Here is an 18994-nt window from a genome sequence, read left to right as displayed (position 1 = left end):
CACTCCAAGCTCAGCACTCATTATACTATACTGTCTCATTTTAGGCCAAACAAATTACCTGACATAAACCATTAGCATTAAAGGATAGTTAATGACCATGTGATAGTCATTCCTCCCCATAAATTGAAGGTATTACCTCTCCTTGTCTGCCAGGAAGATAGAGACAGTGAGAAAACTTTATCCTTCCCTATGCAGACTGACACCTTTTGCTACATATTGTGAAAAGCTTATTATAGATAATATATAAGTTTTTCAAAATCTTAAGTTCTATTCTCTAGGTAGGCTTAGGCAATAAAATGGACACAAAACATCTGTTGTATTTAAACTTTAATTAAATTCAGACAGTTAAATATCTTTCCAACAAGGTAGTAGAATAGTAATGCTTCATCCCAGTTCCCCTAAACTACCTACCTAAACAACTAAACAACACACATGTCAAATAAAATAATGACCCCCCCCAACCCAATCAAAAAAACCCCCACCAAAAACCAAAAATGGGAAAGGAATGCAGGAAAACTAACAGAAAGAAATGAAGAAGCAAAAATAGCTGCCAAACCAATGAATATATGATATGGGGTATTAGAAAGCAGGGACAAGTCTGTAGTAAGAAAGAACAAAATTACAATATTAAATTTGCCTCTAGAAGAGAGAATGAACTCATTGCAAGGACCTCCAAAGTGACTTAGAAAGACAATTAAGATATAAAGGAAGATGGGACAAGTATAATATAAAAAATAAGATATCTAAAGGAAGAGTTTAGCAAGCTGAATAATAGAATTAGCAGAAGATGGTAAAGTGGTTCAAAAAGAAAGGAAAAGGGGCAGCTGGGTAGCTCAGTGGATTAAGAGCCAGGCCTAGAGACAGGAGGTCCTAGGTTCAAATCTGGCCTCAGACACTTCTCAGCTGTGTGACTGGGCAAGTCACTTGACATTTAACCCTTACCACTCTTCTGCCTTGGAGCCAATACACAGTATTTATTCTGAGATGGAAGGTAAGGGTTTATAAAAAAATAAAAATAAAAAAATAAAAAAGAAAGGAAAATTACATGGATGAAGAAGAAACAATAGCATTAAATAACATTTTTTAATTATACAAGAAAATTTTCCAGAAGTAAGGAAAACAGAGAACACGGGATAAAAATTTATAGAATCCATAGGCTGCTGACAAAGAAAAACATAAAATTTGACACTGAGAAATGCAGTTGACAACTTCCAGAGCTTCACAGTTATGAGTCTTTCAAGCAGTTCTCATATCAACAAGCACCAATTCAAATGGCAAAAATCTATGGAATGAGGACAAGAAATCAGAAGTTGAAAAGAGATTTACTATAAAAGAAAACAGCCTGCACTCCAAGATTAATTATCCTACAAAACTAAGCATATTTCATTATAAGAAAAGATAACAGGGCCTCTGACATTTAGATGGGCCAAACAAATTAAATATAAACTTAAGGTAATCTAGAACTGAAATGTAATAAGGAGTAAAGGAAGATTTAATTTTAACATGTTAAAAGAAAATTATTAGTCTATTGTAGCCTCTAAGTCATCTAATATCAATCAAGAAGTATTTATTAAACTTCTACTCTGTGTATAATTGTTGAAAAGAAAATACAAAGTACTATATCACCTAGAAATCTGATGTGAATAGGTAGGGGGAGCTGTAAATACTATTTCTTTAAACTAGATACCCCAAATGAATGTTAATCAAACAAAGAAATGGGGGGGGGGGTGCAGGGTAAGAGAAGTAGGATCACTCCTAAACCAAATTCTTATCAGGGATATAGCTAGGGAAGGATATTTTTTAAAAAGATGATTATGTCAGTAAAAGTAAGACCTGGGTATGGACAGGAGAAGGAAGGAGAGGGCTGTATAAGACTGGCCCTGTTTCAAAGTAAGATAGTTTCAATTGTGTTTGGTGACAGCAGGAGTAATAGATGGATGAATGTTTGACCATGACTAACTGTACAGTTAAAAACAAAACATGATGGCTCATATTTTGCTTTGTTTTTTAAAGGTAAACCTAATGGCATATCATAGAAGGAAAATAAAATCAACAATTATAACCTTAAAACATCAGTGAGATGAATTCATTAATCAAAAGGAAGCAAAATGCAAAATGTATTAGAAAACAAAACCCATTATTTGTTGCTTAATAAGAAACACATTTAAAATAGAGATTCAAAGTGTTCAGTATTTCAACTAAAGTCTTCTAAGCTACAAGTCTAGCACTCCGTGTACCATATCATAGTTACCCAATGATTCTAAAACAAAAACAAAAGTCAACATAAGGAAAAAAAAAGCAGAATCAAACATTTTAAAATTAAACAAAAAGTGGGTTGGGGGAATAGTAACAAAACTTTGGTAATTTTGTTAATGAAAAAGAACACTAACTCCAGTAAAAAACAAAAAGGGAAGATTCATAACAGAAGAAATTATTATAAAAGACAACATGGAACACTATAAAATATAATGTCATTTTGGGCAAAAACAAACAACCTGAAAATCTAAAGGAAATGGATGAATATCTACAATAACATCAAATATTGGAAAAAAAAAACAACCCAACAACAACCAGAAAAAGATGACTTAGTTATTTTAAAAAGAGAAACTGAGGAAGTCATCTCAATTTCACAAAAGAATCCCTCTAGGTACAAATGAACTTACAATCTAATCTATCAAACACTTTAAAAATTAAAAACAATATATATATATATATTTCCAGCTAGATACAGTGACTAGTTTGCTATCAAAGTATTTAAAGTTTGTTTGTGCATATTTGTTATAAGGGCTTTATTCTTTTTTGCTTTCTTTATGAGGCTGGAGGGTGAGAGAAGTTAGAGGGAGTAAAAATAAATGATTATTAATTTAAGAAGTTTTTTTTTTTTAATTGAGAAAGAAGACACTCTCTGCTAACTTCTTTCTATGAGGCAAATAACAATCCTGATTTGTAAACCAGAAAGGGAGAAAAGGAAAGGTAGACAAATAATACTAATCAATATCAATGAAAAAAATTGCAAGAAATTTTATTTACATATCCAAAACAATACATATGCATGAATATATTAAACAATTAGTTACTACTAAGTTGGATGACAGATACTTCATCAACAGAAAAACAATTAGCATGAGAAATATAAAGAAAAGTATGTTTATATCAGTAGAGGAATTAAAGTCCCCTGCTAAAATGACATTCAGTTACACTTAAAATATCCTAAAAGGATAGAAATCAAAGGGCCCATGGAATTATCAAAAGCATTTATCATAAGTTAAGAGATGGCATTATTTATAATTGAGAAATACTAGGAGTTTTCTTAATAAAATCAGGAGTTAAGCAACACTGTCCATGGTCAGCATGATTATTTGACAAAGTATTAGAAATCCTAGCTATGGGGGGCAGCTGGGTAGATCAGTGGATTGAGAGCCAGGCCTAGAGACAGGAGGTCCTAGGTTCAAATCTGACCTCAGACACTTCTCAGCTGTGTGACCCTGGGCAAGTCACTTGACCCCCATTGCCTAGCCCTTACTACACTTATGCCTTGGAACCAATATACAGTACTGATTCCAAGACGGAAGGTAAGGGTTTAAAAAAAAAATCATAGCTATGATAAAAATATAAGAAAAATTAAGGGAATAAATGTCAGCCAAGGAAAGAGCAATTATTTCTATATGTTAACATATTGAGGTTTACTTGGAATTTTAAGAGGCTGAGTTAAATGATTTGCCCAGGGTCACACAGCAAGTAAGTGTCTAAGGCCACATTTAAACATAGGTCTTTTGATTCCAGGGATAGTGCTCCATTCATTGAACCATCTATCTATCTCTAGGTACATTGCAACTTTCCCCATCCTAGTTTTGATATATTGCAGGTTGTCATAAGAAATTAAATGGGAATTTTTGGCAATTTTGTGGAATCTATAGACAATACGTGAAGGCCAGTGGACAATACAGAAAAAGTTTAGAAACTTAGAAATGCAAACTTAACCAGAAATTTACAATAAGGCATTGTAAACACTCCCTAAAAGAAAAAAGAACAAATTCAGACTTCTTCCCTGATATGAAGGGAAGGCCAAAAAATTTCTAGATTGTGGAGAAGCACTACACCCCAAACCCCTATGAAATGGAAGGGATAACTGTACATACACAAGAGTAATTACCTAAAATGAAACATTCAGATAACAATTCCTACTTTCTTCCTCTTGTTTTAAGGATCATTTTTTATGAATGCCAGCAGCTATTACAAATCTCTGATGAATTTTTTCTCTCAAGTGTTTTATTAAAAAAGTTGTGTTCAAAGACACCAACTTTCAAGATCAAAGGGGAAAGGATTTTTCCCAAAAGGAAAAGGAAATCAAGTGCAAAGGAACCAAGAATGCAAATTAACACTTAAGACTAGTCTTTCCACAGGTCATTTCCTAGGAGATAAAAAAATGAATGCTCACCATCCTAGGCCCAGAGTCACATTCACACTGGTAAGGCTGCAAAGAAATATGAATGCTCTCTGGAACAAAAAAAGGAAATAATGCTAACTTCTTAAAATAATGTCAGAACTCCTTTAGATTTGTACATTATTAGAGCTTGGAAAGGCTTCAGACATCTACTCTAATCTCATCTGACAGATGAGAAACTTAGGCCTAGAGATATGAAGCGACTTTCCCAAAGACTTGGAAACTAGAAGCCTAGTTATCTGTTTTCAGGTTAAACTCCACCTGCTATATAGTACTATGGAAATATACATAAAACCAACCTTAATCATCTCTGTGTTCTTGCTTAGCAAGAAACTTTTCCATCATGAAATTCTACCACTGTTTATAAGACTTGATCAGCCAAAGCAGTCAGGGAGGTTAGCTGGGTATGATGGGTGGGTGAAGATAGCAGACATCTTTCTGTCCACTCTAAGTCCATCTTCTACTCAGCTACCAAAGAGATCTTCCTAAAGTACAGGTCTGGTCACATCACCCTTCCATTTGGCATACTCTAGTAGCTCCCTATCATCTCTAAGATCAAATATAAAGTTCTCTGGTGTGTAGAGTTCTTCATAACTTGTCCCTCCTACCCCAACTTTCCAATCTTCTTACCTCTTGCATCTCTCCAGAACAGAGGGATGGCACAGAGGATAGAGCTTTGGGTCTGGAGTCAGGAAGGCCTGAATTCAAATATGGCTTCAGACACTTACTGGCTCTATGACCCTGGGCAAATCTCTTAAGCCTTGGTTTGCCCTCAGTTTCCTCATCTGTAAAATGGAGATACTAACAGCAGCTACCTCATAGAGTTGTTAGGATCAGATGACATGAGATTTGTAAAGTACTTAGCATAGTACCTGGCACATAGCAAGCATTTAAGAAATGGTTCCATGGTTCGTTCGTTCCTTCCTTCCTTCCTTCTCTCATTCTCTCTTCTTTTCTTTTCTCCCCTGCTCTCTTCTTGCTTTTTTTCCTTCATCCCTCCCTCCAAGTATTCTTCAGTCCAGTGATACTAGTCTCTTTAATATTCTTTGAATAAGACACTCCATCTCCCATCTCCATGTATTTTCACTGGCCATTCCCCATGCCCAGAATACCCTCTCTCCTCATCTTTACGAAGCCTCCTGGCTTCCTTTAAGTGCCAGCTAAAACCTCACTTTCTATAAAGAGTCTTTCTTGATCCTCCCTAATTCTAGTGCCTTTCTTATGTTGATTATCTCCAAAATATTTGTATATATCTTGTTTGTATACACAACAGACATAGGCACAAACAATTGTCATTGCAGATATATCCAGGTCACTAAAAACAGGTAGATCCCACAAATGTGGGAGGTGAACTCATTTCTAGATATATCCTATTCTTTCACTTAAACTGTTGTTAATCTTACGATTTTAAAGATTCCTTATAGCTCTAAATCCTGTGTAAACCTCAAAATTCCTTAGACTTATAAATGTTGGAAATTTCACCATTGGGATATTTCATACTTGGAAAATTTCTTACTGATAGTCTATTGGAATGGGAACCCCATTGGCATGGGAGGTTCCTTCTCTTCCCTTCTTCAGATTACTTTAGGACAGAAACCTTTTGCTGAACAATGGAAAGGACTTTGACCTATGCTTAAGCATAGAACAGGAATTTCTTTGAGTCTTGATTGATTTTAGAATTGATACAATGGAGATACTTGGAATCAATCTCCACCCTATTCAGTCCTAACAGGATTGAGTAAGGGCTGCAGCCTAGATCAAAATTTAATTATTCCAATCTCTACCCTACTCAGGTTAACAGGATTTAGAAAGGGCTGTAGCAAAGGATCAAAGATTTAATCATTTGAAAATATGACCTTCAACAGACATGTGCAAAAGCCAGAAACCTCTGGGCGGTCCTGGGTTAAGCTAGAGCCTCCATTGGCACAGGGAAATTGATGAACAGTGATTGGTAGATGGGAGAACTGAGAGGAGGAACTTGGATGGTTTCCTTAAAGATAGGAGGGTCTGGAGACTGGAGGTGGTTGAGGAGTTTGGTCGGGGTGATTGCGGTGGACTCGGAGAAGCTTGCACTGAGGGAAGCTGAAGGTGGGGGCCTCTGAGACTGTTTCTCCATTTTGGTCACGTGAGTGATAGGGACTGATCTCTTCTTTGCCCCAGCTATCTAAGGGCTTGGGTCTTTTGGCCCAGCCTAAACAGAAGGGGTATTTAAGCCCTATTCCCTTCTCTCCCTTTTTCTCTCTCTCTATCTCTAATTCCTTTCTTGCTCCTATTGTAATTAAACTCCAAAAAAGGCTGACGGCTGACTTGAGTTTTTCATTTAGGAATTACATAGCTGAATTCCTTGGCGACCTTAAATTAATATATATCAGTCTTTTAAAGTGATTCCCTTGTCACACCTGTGATCTTTCAATCCTGAAGACACCAAGAAGGATCCCTATAGCCACTCAAACAGCAATGCTGGAAAGCTCTTTTACATAGGCAGGGAGGTCGCCTAGGCTTAGAGCCAGCTTGGCACCACTCAGAAGCAAAGTAGGTCAACTTATTCAGATCACTTACAATGCCTAGCATAGTCCGTGATTTCTTTGTGGAAGCAGTTACCATGTTCCTCCCACCCTTTCCTCCGAAAATGAAAAACAAAACAAAAACAAACCACAACCCAACAACCTTTCTCCATTGCAATTCTACTCCATATTTTCCCATAAATCCTCCATTGAAGAGTTAACCAATTGGCTAGAGGCCTTACTGTATTAGGCACCATTTGGCTAAAAACACAGATACTTTTCTACTATTCCTCTTCTTGGAACGCCATATACATCTCTGTTGACATAAGATGGCAAAGTATAATATGTGATTGTGCAAAAAGACTAAATAGAGATCTTACCATCTTTCAAATGTAGTTAAGTATGACTCAGGGTAACCTTCTCTTCTCTGGACAACCCTCCATATGGTCTGTCTCCCAAGGTTGGAAAGTAATCCTTTTTCATTACCATGGTTTAGGATCCTCAGCTTCTTTCAAGGTTCATTTAGGTGTTAACCCTGCTTGAAGTCTTTCCTAATTCCTTTATTAAAAAAAATTTTTTTTCTTAAACCATACCTTCCATCTTAGAATCAATACTGTGTATTGGTTCCAAGGCAGAAGAGGGGTAAGGGCTAGACAATGGGGGTAAGTGACTTGCCCAGGGTCACACAGCTAGGAAATATCTGAGGCAAAATTTGAACCCAGGACCTCCTATCTCTAGGCCTAGGTCTCAATTCATTAAGCCACCTAGCTGCCCCCTCTCACTTGCTTCTTACTGATCTAGAATAGTGATGGTGAACCTTTTAGAGACCTCAGAGATTGAGTGACCACACTGCAACCCTCATACTGCATGTGAACCCCTCACCTTACATCAGACAGGGGAGGAAGTGCTTCCATTGGGCTGCTGGGAGAAATGTCTTTAGGCCCCCTCTGTAATGCATGCCATAGGTTCATCAACACAGCTCTAGAAACTGGTTTCTAATTTTATCACTTGTCTGATTATATTCTCTCCAAGGTTATCAGTCTTTGTTCTGCAGCACTACTGAACACTCTTCAGGACTTTGAGACTGCTCTTTTGACTCTCCTCCTGCCAGGTTGCCTATTTCTTCTCAGGTTTCTTTGCTGGTTGACCATCCATGACATCACCAGACCAGACAGGTTTCTCAAGGCTCTGTTCCTGGAAAGCTCTTCTCTTCACTTTCTACACTTTCATTTGTTTACATTATCAGCTTCCATGGGTTCAATTACCTTTATGGAGATGACTCCCAAATCTATATATCCAACTCTAGTTTCTTACTGACACTCCAAAATGGCATTATGAACTGGCTCTTTGAGGTTTCTAACTGGATGTCCCATAAGCATCTCAAACTCAACATAGTCAAAAACAGAACTAATTTTCTTTCTCTCAAACTCAGACCTTTCCAAACTTTTCTTTTTCTGTTGAAGGCATGACCATCTTTTCAGACAACCAAGTTGTTAACCTTACTCTCACTCATCTACATCTATTGCCTCTGTACTCATTTCTCTACTTACACAGCCACCACTTTAGTTAAAACCATTATCCTTAACCTGGACTACAGTAACAGTATAATTTATGTTTCTCTGTCTCGGGTTTCTCCCCACTCCAATCCACCTTCCACTCCCAATCACCAATGTGATTCTCCTAAAGTATGGGTCAGACCTTCATCCTATTCAATAAATTCTAGGGGTCAAATATAAAGTCTTCCATGTAGCATTTTAAAGTGCTTTTAACATCCTTGATCCTTCCTGCGTTTCCAGGCTACTCATTCATTACTTTAAACTCTATGGTGCCACATCCACCATACTATAACTGGTCTACTTGCTGTCACTCATAAATGAAATGCTCCAACTGTTATCCCCAAGATATAATTGATGGGATCATGTTTCTCAAGCTCAGATTTTTTTCCCCCAGAACCCAGGACATCCGGCTAGCAGAAGAATGTCAGTGAGAGACTATGTCTAGTGGGCAGATGCTTTAACTTCCACCCTTTGACTGTGCAGTGACAGTGGGACTGATCAAGGCTCCCTAAATTTGATTTCCCTATTTCTGACCCACTTCTTCTATGGCTGCACTGTACCTGCTTGTTCAGCCCAGCCCAGCATTCAGGCCCTCTATCATAAGCAAATGCTGCCTCACCAGGGAGCAAGGAGGGAGAGCACCATGACACTCTTCAGCCTGCAGGCAGGTGGGGAGACTAAGAATCTTATACATTCCACTCAGAAAGGACACAGGAAAGCTGAAGTGTCTGTGAAGTGGAATGCTCTGGCAAATAACAACAGGGAAAAAAGACCAAAAGCTCTCTGAAGTGGTTCATTCAGCATAAACAATCTGTTCAGAAGGATCATTAAAAGTCCCACTAAAAGAGTTGGGCTATTCTATACATTACTGAAGCCAAAGGGGGGAGAAGGTATGCCAAAAACCAACCTTTCAAATGAAGGCTGATGCTGTCTGGCTGTTGTTATAGCCTAGGGTGGCCAGGATGGAGTTACAAGTAAACTGGTGAAAACCCAGAGCCAGGAAGGTTTCATGCTGCTTTACAGGTCAAGATTTCCCTCAAACAAGGAGACTAGTAGCTTGCTCCATGTCAAAATGACCCACTTTGTGGTTGAGATGAATATGTCATTTCTAGTTAATCAACTTTACTCGGCAAAATGAATTCTGGGTCTGAAATCTATATAGTTCCTAATGGGCACCTCTAGGTATAGGTCTGACCATAAGATGGCCCCTATTCAATAAATGCTAATTGAGTTCTGTTCTTGCCAGGATCAAACAAAATCCTCTAGTTTCTAAAGTCCTTCACCACCTTTACCTCCAACTTTTCCAGTCTTCTTGTACTTTACTTCACTCCATGTACCCTAGGACTCAGTTACCCTGGCCTGCTTGCTGCTGTTCATACATGCTGCTCCCCTTTCTAATTTGGTACATGGACCCTGGCTGTATCCCATGCCTAAAGGCTTGTTCTCCTCACCCCTGACTCCCAGCTTCCCTGGCTTCCTTTAAGACTCAAACTTCACTTTCTTCAAGAGGCCTTTCCAGGGCTCCATTCCAGCCCTAGATCCTTCTCTCTGAAATCATCTTCTGTTTACATATTTATGTCAAATATACAGTTATTTGCACGTTATCTCCTCCATTGGATTGTGAGCTCCTTGAGAGAAGGGACTCTGCCTTTGCCTTTCTTTATATCTCCAGGTCTGGTTAGCACAGTGTCTGGCAAACAGGCAGAATGATTCTTGACTGAGTTATTTTTTAACTCTCTTACACACTAGCATATTATTTTGTTATAATTATTTTCATACGACATATCTCCTTCTTAGACTTCCATGAAGGCAGGGACAGTGTTCTATTTAAACACTGTATCTCAGCCTTATCGTGTGTGTGTGTGTGTGTGTGTGTGTGTGTGTGTGTGTGTGTTCGTTCCACTCAGAAAGGACACAGGAAAGCTGAAGAGTCTGTGAAATATATATATAAAAGCAGATGCTTAATTAATGTTTGTTGAATAAAGCCCACATGTCCTAGGGTTGGAAGGTATGAGATGTTAAGTTTCTGTAGTTCTCCAAATTATAAATTCTTCTTTGGTCATATAAAGGAACCCTGTATAATATCTGACTGAGGGGAGGGAGAGAAAAAGTAGGTTGACTCTATTTTCCCGCTATCAATCATGCTAATTCCCTTCTGGGTCTGTGGGATGCTAAACAGTAGGTGCTGCGGCCCCCAAGCTTCCCCCAGGCTCTAGTATCAAGGTATTAGGTTTAAGTAGCTGAGCTCAGCACCTTGGCTGAGCTCCACTGATCAGTGGAAATAGCAGTAGCATCTTCTGGCAGAGACCCAAATATGTCACCTAGTCTCAAGACTGTTTTGACTATGCAGATAGGCACAGGTGATATTTTGGGAAAAAGGTTAGTTTGAAATGCCAGGCTGGGAGATAAGGAATTCAGTATCAACTCATTTCCCCATTCTCTCTCCAAACCAATCAATTACTCAATAAATATTTATTAGGAGCCTACTATGTGCTAGGCACTGTGTAAGCACTGAGGATACAAAAAGAAGAAAAATATAGTCTCTGTCCGTAGAGAGTTTACAATCTAATGAAAGAGAGAACATGCAAACAACATACACAAAGGAAAGTATATACAAGACAAGTAGGAAGTAATTAACAGAGGGAAGGCACTAGAAATAAGACAGGTTGGGGAAGGCTTCCTGTAGAAGGTAGAATTTTAGTTGGCATATAAAAGAAGCCAAGGAGGTCTGTAATCAGAGTAAGAGGGAGAGCACTTCAGGAATGGAAGATATCCAGAAAAAAATGCCCAGAGTTGAGAGATGGAGTATCTTGTTCATGAAATAGGCAGGAGGTCAATGTCACTGGATCAAAGAATACATGTCTAGGAACAAAGTGTAAGAAGAGTGTTACAAGTAAGAGGAAGATAGGTATAAAGGACTCAGAAAGCCCAAAAGAGCATTTTGTATTTGTACCTGGAGGCAACAGGAAGCCACTAGCATCTACTGTGTAGGAAGTGCCATACTGGACCTATGCAATAGGTCCTAGGTTTTCCTAGAAGCATAGTTTTCTCTTTAAAAAACAAAACAAAAAACAAAAGCCCTACCTCATGTTTTTACACATACACATGTACTCACACATGAAATAGAAAAAAATGTAAGAAGCAACATATATAAATTCCATCTTTAAAACCATGCTCTGCTACTTCCTACTTCCAGTATGTCGGGAAATGACAAAGAAATTCATGACTAGGAAAATCACTTAGTAGCTAAATGGAGGATGGATTAGAGTGGGGAGAGATGAGGCAGGCTGACCCATCTTCAGGCTATTGCAGTTTTCCAGGCATGAGGGCTTATACCAGAATGGTGGCAGTGTCAGAGGAGAGATGGAGGCATATTCAAGATGTGGCAAAGGTGAAATCTTAGTGTGTGTGTGTGTGTGTGTGTGTGTGTGTGAAATCAAGCATGACTCTTAGATGTGAATCTGAGGGACTGGAAGGAAGGTTTGCCCTCTATAGCAATAGAGAATGTAGGAAGTGGGGGAGGCTTAGAGAGAAAGATAAAGAGTTCTATTTTGGCCATACTGAGTTTCAGATATCTCATGAACATCCAGTTTGAGATTTCTGCCAGTTGGAGATGTGAGACTGGAGGTTGACAAAGAGATTGGGGCAGAATGGATAGATTTGAGAATCACTGGCATAGAGATGGTAATTAAATTCATGAGAAGTGATGAGATGACCAAGTGAAGTAATATATAGAGAAGAAAAGAGTGACCAGGACTTCTGTCCCATGGTTAGAGTGTGATCTGGAGATTGATCCAACAAAAGAGATGATAGAGGACTGGACAGACAGGTAGGAGAAGAATCAGGAGAGAGTGGTGTCTTGAAAACCTAGAGAGGACATAGCACGAAGAGGTGAGGATGATCAACAGTATCAACGTCTGCAGAGAAGTCCAAGAGAATGAGGACTGAGAAGAGGTAAACTGGATTTGACAAGTAAGCGATCATTACTAATTCAGGGAAAGGAGTTTGGTGGAATAATAAAGTCAGAAGCCAGATTGTAAGAGGTTAAGAAGAGAGTGAGGGAAAATGAAAGTGTACTATAGATGGCTCTTATAAGTTTAGCTACAAAGGACAGAAGAGAAAAAGGATGATAGAGAGGATGGAAGGATCAAGTGAGTTTTCCCCCCCAGGATTGCAGAGACATGAGCGTATTTATAAGTGGTAGGAAATGAATCAGTAGAGAGAATTAAAACAAGTGAAAGTGGGGGATGACAGAGGGTAATATGTTGGAGGAGATGGAAGAGGAGATAGTAACAAAAAGCATCTGAGTCATGAGAGATGAGAGGAAGGGTTCTAGAAGGACTTCACAGTAAGTGGGTTCATTTTTTTTTTCTTCTTCTGTAAAATATGAGGCAAGGTTTGGGGAAAGGGAGGTTTTTAGGAAGAATGAAAAAATTTGGAATGGATGTTATGGAGAGTGAGATAGTGGTTTGATAGGGAAGGTATAGCAGGATTGCCTAATGGCAGTCAGGGCCCAGTTGAGGTTATTGTAACATAAATTTGTAGTGGATCTAGACAGAACAATTGTGTGATTTTCTCCACTTTGTTTAGCTGCACGTGCATCAGTATAAAGGCAATGAATGGAGATTGTGGTCCAAGCCTCAGGCTTGGTAGGTAAAAATTCAAGAGAGGAGGATAATGTAGAGTTGAACTTGTTCACCAAGGGGTCAAGATGAGGAAAAATGGAGAAGGTGGCTAGGGCAGAAGAGATGACCTGGGAGGAAACTGAGAGTTCAAGGGATTGGTAGTCATGGTGCAGATAAAGAGTAAAATCATGTAAAGGAAGGGAGAAGGAGTGCTGAAAAGAACTGAATAAGGGGATTTCAGAATTCTCAAACACGGAAGTTGGCATATTTGTTTTCTTTTTTTCCCATTTGAATAAATTTATTTAGTCAATTTAGAACATTATTCCTTGGTTACAATAATCACATTATTTCCCTCCCTCCCCTCCACCCACTCTTCCCACAGCCAGAAGTTGGCATATTTGTGTGAAAAATGACCATCTTTGTGTGTGGCTAAAGTGGGGTGGAGGAGTGGCCCATTGAGAGCTGAGTTGGTTGAGGAACTGAATGATTAGGTTATTTGAAGGAAAGTTAATATGTGTGTTGAAGTCCCTTAGTATGACTGTAAGAGTTTGCAGGGAGATAAAAAATTATAAGCCAGTTAACAAACTCACTGAAGAAAAGATGGGGAGTGACCTGGGTGTTTGCAGACAATTGCTACTAGGATTTTGATTGGGTATTAGATAAAATTGCATGAACTTCAAAGGAAGAAAGGTCACTTAGTGATGGAGGAAGAGGGAGCAAAGAATATTCTAACTTTCCTGCCTCAATCAGTGAGCCAAGGGGAAGGTGCAGCCAGTCTTAAAAAGGTTAACCAGGGAGGTTGAGTCATTAGGAGAATGCCAGGTTTCAGGAAAAGCTAGAAGGAAGATAAAAGGAAGGAAGAGGGGAGAGGAAAAGATTTAAGGTGAAGAGGAGTTTGTTGCCAATGAAACAGGCATTCCAGAGGGTGCAGCAGAAGGACTGAGTGTAGTTAGGATGAAACTTTGGGATGGGAGGGTTAAAGGGGATGGGAATGAGGAATTGGATAGTGAGGTGTATGGAGAGGGGTTTGGATGATGACCTAGTTTAAAGTCACTAGGATATAAAGGGTTATGACTAGGTGGGAGAATGATCATCACGGAGTAGAGGGTGCCATTGTCAAAGAACAAGTACAGCAGTAAACAAATAATATTTAAAGGATTAATTTTCTTGATACATGATGGTGATATAAATACCATCATTATTATGTAAGCTTATTTACAAGTCTGTAAACCTATCTAAGAGAAGGCCTACACTTTCTACTTACTAATTATCAGCATGCTATGTTAACATACAGTTCTTTGATGAAAATAAGAGTCTGCCTGCTTCCAATGGATATGACAATTACTTAATGGGGATACTACAGTTTATTTATTTGCCATTAACAAAGGATTTTCATATATATTCTTGCATTAGAGAAGTATGACACATGAGACTTGAGGGGTAGGGTCACTAAAGGCCAGCCAGCAAAGGAAAGGTTACTCTAAAAAAGAGAATAAAGGAAAAATCAATAATCATAGATGGGCAGAACATCTATTTCAGGCGTGGAGAATCCTGTTTAGCTAACCAGGCAGTGCAGTAGGACATTGTTTTGGAGCCCTCTAGTGGCCAGCCCTAGGGAGGGCACTTGAGTTTCTCAGCAAATCCATAACATCAATTCAGTTATAGTATATGACAAAGAGAAATCAATCTGCCGAGTCCTTCATGAAAAACGCTTTTCCTAAGGTTCAAGAGATATATTACTGCCATTCTCTGAGGAGAAAAGGCTGCAACCAACAGGACAAGGTGTGTAGGAGAACGGGAGTGTTTAATAGCTGTTATGTTAGCCACTCAAAGGAAAAAAGGCTTTAAGTAAATAAACCATAATTTCCCACATACACTTCTATAAATTGTCATCAGGTGTCATAAAGGTGACATCTCCAGTTCACCTTGTAGAGAAGCTTTATAATAGGAATTCACATCTTTACTCTGGGCCTAGATGCCTTCATTTTACAAATGAGGGGATGAACTTTTATGACCTCTAAAGTTTTCTCTGGTTCTATGAGTTTATCTTTGCAAATTGTTAGCATTTATAATTTTGTTAACTGACATGCACAGACTTATCTATTACTACATATAAACAATCTGCATTGGGGGTTGGTTGGTTTGTTTGGTATGCACACTGAGACTCTCAGAAGCCGGAGGAAGCCTTACCTGAACCATTTGTAGCCCAGGTGAGAGGGCAGTCAGATTTGGTACCTAATGAAATGTTTACTGATGGTTACAATATGAAGGACAGATTTATTAAGCATCCACTGTGTTATCGGTCACTACTGAAGGAGAAAGCTACTCATGTATGAGGATGGAGCTAAAAACAGGATAGGTGACTAGGAAGCTTCTTTTTGCATATAGACTGTCTTTTTAAGTTTGCAGCTGTAGAGAGCCTGCTTCAGACTCAAACTGAGTTTGAAGTATTTGCTCATGGGCTTAGACTGCTACAAGCCAGGCTGGCCTGTCTTCAGTTTCTCAGCTGCCTATAATTATGTGCTGTTTCATATTAAGTCCTGTTAATAAGCATTTAAGTGAGTCAGTATGTGAGTGTCTAAGTGAACAATGTACTGAAAGGTTCAGGTTCTGATTTTGGTCCTACCATTAACTGGGTAGGACTGCATAACCTTTGGCAAGTCATTTTCCCACTCTAGGCTTCAGGATCATTTATAAAATGATGAGGTTCTAACTAACATCTACGAACTGACAGAAGACCAACTTATGTCAAATCAGATAGTAATATGAAAAAAATCAGATAAATCTGATATTAAAGCAATGATTCAAGTGACATCAGCAGGTACCCCCCCCACCAAGGAAGGCAGATTGATTATGTCTTAATCTTATGAAATAGCCTGCTCACATGACAAAATGCTACAAAGTCAATTAAGTCAGTGACCTCTTAAAAATATGACAGACCAGGGGGCAGTTGGGTGGCTCAGTGGATTGAGAGCCAGGCCTAGAGATGGGAGGTCCTAGGTTCAAATCTGGCCTCAGACACTTCAGCTGTGTGACCCAGGGCAAGTCACTTAACCCCCATTGCCTACCCTTACCACACTTCTGCCTTGGAACCAATACACAGTATTGATTCCAAGACAGAAGGTAAGTAAGGGTTTAAAAAAAAATGACATACCACGATCATCTATTCACATCAAAATATCCAGCATATAATCCTATTAACTCTGCCCTGAAACAGCTGCATGTTGCCCCCCCCCCCTCCCATCAACAAACATTTAGAGAGAGACTGCAGAGATAGAAAGATCCCGTCCTCAAGGAGTTTACAATTTAACTGGGGAAAGAAGTATATATGTTTTGCTAAGTAGTATACTGGTGAATGAAGAAGGCCTACTAAAGAAAGTGTGATTTCTTATATTCTTTTTCTGATTTAAAAGTTTTAAAAAAATTTATTAATAGAATTTATTTTCAGGTATCTTGACTCCTTCTTCCTTTCCCCACCCTATAGAAGGCATCAACCAGCAAACAGATATTTATATAGGTTATCTTTTGTGTTTCCATTTTTCAGTTTATTCATTAGAAGTGAACATTCACAAGTTATTCTTCAAATATTAAATTTGAAGCTGTATATAATATTCTCTTGGTTCTACTTGTTTCACTCTTCATTATATCATGTAGTTCTTCCCAAGTTGTTTTTTTTTTTTAAACCCTTACCCTTATCAAAACTGTGTATTGGTTCGAAGGCAGGAGAGCAGTAAGGGCTAGGCAATAGGGGTTAAGTGACTTGCCCAGGGTCACAAAGTTAGGAAGTGTCTGAGGCCAGATTTGAACCTAGGACCTCCCATCTCTAGGCCTGGCTCTCAATCTACTGAGCCACCCAGCTGCTGCTCTTTCCACATTAAAAAAAAAAAATCAACCTGTTCATTGTTTTTTTAAGGTGCAGTAGTATTCTATCATAATCATATATCACAATTTATTCACCCATTCCCCAACTGAAAGGCATTCCCCTTAATTTCCAATTCTTGCCACCACAAAGGGAACTGCTATAAATATTTTGGAACAAATAGGTTCTTTTCCTCTTTCCTTGGGAAATATACTCAGCAATGATATTGCTGGGTCTAGGGTAAACACAATTTAAAAACCCTTGGGCAATTTGTCATGTTCTTAAAGAGGCCTTAACTCTTTTTCCTTTCTTTTGCCTTTTTTTTTTAAATGAAAAGTTTTAAAAAACAAATATATCATGGTTTCCCTTCATAATACAGAAGATCACTAGGCTGTCCCTAAAGATGTCCTAAGCCAGACCAATAGGTCATATGTATATTTAGATGCTATGTTCTCTCCGCCTGGTCTCTGAAGTTTCGGGTGCCTAGGGATGCCTGGGTAAGTAAACCTGCCATGGAGGACCCTCCCATCATGCTTCTAAGACCATCCACTGTTCTTGATTTTGAGGTAGTTGCTATGGCAATACAAAGGATTTGTGAGCACTGCAAGCAATGGGCACAAAAGCATACTGGTGAATGAAGAAGGCTGGCTCATTGATATGTCCCAGACAACTAAGGATGCTGCCATCAGTCTCAGTTGCTGAAAAGCTGGTGGCAGGGCTGACCAAGGGTAACGTTTCTCAGACCCCTATATACTTCTAGCATTTAAGTCTCAGGTCTGTAGGATCAATGAAAAAAGGCTGTAGGTGGGCCACTGGAGGAAGACATTCTGAGAAACTGCTAGGATAGAATAAGACTGACAAGATTAGCAGAGTAGAGGTCAGCTTTGAAAAAATGCCAGTTCCCTCCACATATAAGTGACAACTTTTACACATCTTGATGAATGTCAGAGGTTACCTGGCTGTATCTCCAGTTGACAGGCTATTTCTCTAAGCATTATATAAAATAATCCTTCAACTACAGAAATACAGGACTCCTACTACTATCACAAACAGATGTGATTTCCTCAGGAAGTCCAGAGACTAGGGTTCTAGTACTGGCCCTACCACTGACTATAGGTTGGCTAAGAACCTTCACCTGCTCTGTCTATTTGCTGTCCTGGCATAGGCATCATCAAGCAGGTGCTGCAGGGCTGGCCTGAGCATTAAGAGGAATCATTTTGTCTCCTTGCTTAGTCACAACCCATCCTTCCCAAGATGAAACCACCATGAAGTAACCTGGGATGTGACTAGAGAGAAAAGGCAAGCAAAACAAGAGTGTAGGTGGAGAGGTGGAGGGAGAGGTCCCTTACAGACACCTATGATGGCCGTGCTCAAGGAAATGAAAGCAAGGATTGAGTTTAGCCTGACAAAGTGGAAAGATTAAGGTGCTAATTGGGATGGCAGGCAACAAGCTTTCATTAAGTGATGACTGTGTGGAGTACTAAGATACTGTGTGGAGATGCTGGGGAATGAATGTTTGGTGAGTGTGGAAGAACAGAAAAAAGCTAACAATTTTGGCTCCCCATCACAAAGACCCATCTCTGGTCTATTTTAGGGATAGAGCAACGAGGTTAAGTGACTATTCAAGATCTCAAGCTGAAAACAGTAGCGCCAAAAATGGGAATCCCATTCCTGTCTCCAAATTCAGTGCTCTTTCCGTTACTGTTTTGGGAAAATGCTTAGTCCTAAACAGAGGTTTTCAGGGCCTCTTGTAAAGGGATTTTCCAGTTAGGTGGAAGGGAAGGGGAAAGAAATAAGCATTTATTAAGTATGTGCCAGGAGCTGTGCATTTGACAAATATGTTCTTCTCTCATTTGATCTTCGTGAGTCTCTTTGATGAGGCTAATTTCTGCTACTGCCTGGATAGATACAACCTTTGACAGACCTTGTCCAAGGACAGGCAGTCAGGTGTCTTCCTTTTGATGATGGTCTTCCTTTTTTAAAAAAAAAAAAAAAACTCTTACCTT

At 39.0% G+C, this 18994-nt stretch overlaps 1 protein-coding gene across 4 annotated transcripts in view; it reads right to left on the bottom strand.

The window, feature by feature from the left end:
* Positions 1-18994, bottom strand: part of TBC1D22B (TBC1 domain family member 22B) — a 137366-nt gene that overhangs the window by 38033 nt on the left and 80339 nt on the right. The gene's annotated exons all lie outside the window — the stretch shown is intronic.

Source organism: Monodelphis domestica, chromosome 2 (assembly GCF_027887165.1).
Source record: "Monodelphis domestica isolate mMonDom1 chromosome 2, mMonDom1.pri, whole genome shotgun sequence".
Taxonomy (NCBI): Eukaryota; Metazoa; Chordata; class Mammalia; order Didelphimorphia; family Didelphidae; genus Monodelphis; species Monodelphis domestica.
Note: the sequence above shows the minus strand (reverse complement) of the source record. Positions and strands in the feature narration are given on the sequence as shown.